Source organism: Propithecus coquereli, unplaced genomic scaffold, assembly GCF_000956105.1.
Source record: "Propithecus coquereli isolate 6110/MARCELLA unplaced genomic scaffold, Pcoq_1.0 Scaffold11, whole genome shotgun sequence".
Lineage (NCBI taxonomy): Eukaryota > Metazoa > Chordata > Mammalia > Primates > Indriidae > Propithecus > Propithecus coquereli.
The window spans coordinates 6,747,949-6,750,101 of record NW_012134969.1 but is presented as its reverse complement, the minus strand read 5'-3'; positions in this window follow the sequence as shown (position 1 = coordinate 6,750,101).

Genomic DNA, 2,153 nt, shown 5'->3' with positions numbered 1-2,153 from the left:
TTGTTGTCTCCACCTGCAATACCTCATCCCTGGGACACCTTTTGCCTATGCCCACTTCTCTGCCTAGGAACTTCTATTAGTTCTTTAAGAACTCGACTCAGATGTCACTTCCTCTGAGGAGCCTTTCCACATGCCATCTTCCCAAACCTCTAACCCTCTGGAATCCCACAAAAATTTTCTTAGATTTCTATTACAGCTCAAGTTATATTATAAAGTGTTCATTTTCATACCTCCTCCTTGTACTAAATTCAGAACTCCTCGAGGGCAAGGACTATGTCTAGTTATTCCTTGTGGTTCCAGTGCTTAGCTCAGCTCATTTTTGGTGCCCAGGGAAATTGAGATTGAATGAATCAATCATCACACCTCGAGGACCCTCTGTATTACCAGGGGGTCTCTTAGCATGGTCTAAGAGATGTAAAGTTAGAAAGATCAGGCCTTTGGCCCCTTAAAGTTCATAAACAAATCGAGGATGTGTTCCTATCTTTCTATTCTACATTATAGAAACCCAACACAAACTAGCTTAAAAGGAAAAAAGAATGTGGGTAGGGGACAGAATTTATTTGTCCTAGGCAGGTTACTTCTATTAATAGTTTCAGGAATGGCTGAATCTAAGATCCAAGAGTTTCCAACAATGTTATCCTCCAGATTAGGTCTCTTTCTATAACCTGTTCTCGGGAGACTTCATCCTCAGGAATTTTTTTTTTCCGTGTGAAAGCCCCTCACAGCTGCATGTTTACATCCAATTGTAGCAAAAATAGAGCTTTTTATGCCAATGGTCCTAGCAAAAGTCCTAGGAGTAATTCTCAATGGTTTTAATTGAATGACCTGCCCTTCACCGAACCCATTATAGTAACTCTGAATAGGCCCACGTCACATGCCTTCCTCTGGATTTGGAAGTGGGCTTGATCCCATCCAAATCATATGGATTAAAAGCGAGGGAAGGTTGTTCACCAGAGGAAAATCAAGTTGCTGTTACTAAAAGGGGGAGAAGATACTAGGCAGGCAAAACCAACACATGTCCTCCATAGAGGAGATGTCCACTACATCAGTAATTATATGGTAAGGCTAGGGGTGATGCCTGTCTTAAGTGCTTACAGACAAAGATTGGGTAGGAGAAATGGATCACTTCAAGGACAGCTGTCCACAAACACCTTCTAGGAGGAAGCCTATGAACTAGCCCTTTGTATAGGTGGGATTATGGTAGATGAAGATGAGGAGGCCTTTCAGATACATGGAAAGGCATGCACAAAGGCAGGGAGGTAAGGATCCTTTGGAGGTTTTCTGAGTTTGCTGGGAACTTTTGGAAATTAAGTCTGGAACTTTGGTTGGGGGCTAGATCTGTATATAGTCTAATAAGTGCTAGTCCTTCATGCATATTTCTTCCATATATGATCTCAAAAAAGAGTAATTTTGGCAGGCACCAGGAGTAGGATTATTCTTCCCATGTTACCAATGGGGCAAGTGAGGCCTAGTGCAAGAGATGTCTGCTGAGAGTTCATCCTCTTGTGTCCAGAGAAAGAACAGCACAACAAGCCCAATTTCTGCCCTCCAGCCCAGGACTGTGTCCCTCCCCCGATCCACAGTAAAAATAAAATCTGGGTTGGAAATCATCGAAACAGCAGCTGTCGCTCAGCTCTGGGGCCAGCCTGAGGACACCTTTGGAGGAAGCTGTGGGAACAACCATATAGGCAGAAAGAAGGTATCTGATTTGGATAATGGCTAAGACCAGAGACTCTGGAGTCAGGCCTGGTTTTGATTCTCAGTTTCATGAGTTAAGGTATTACCTTGGGCCGATTACATAACTTCGCTAAGCCTTAGTTTCCTCTTCTGTAAACAAAATAAAGAACAATATCTGTCTTATAGGACGGTTCATGAGGTCTGAATGAGATATTGCATATTAGGAACTTAGCACTCTCTTCCTCTTCCGGTCTCATCTCCTCTTCCAGTCTGGTCTCTTCTTCCTCATCTGGTTTCATCTCTTCTTCCACGTCCAGTCTGGTCTCCTCTTCCTCGTCGGGTCTGTTCTCCTCTTTCTCCTCCGGCTGGTTTCCTCTTCCTCATCCGGTCTCGTCTCCTCTTCCTCATCTGGTCTGGTCTCCTCCATGACTGATATCTTTTAAGAGATAGAACTCCGCACATGTTTGATGATATCT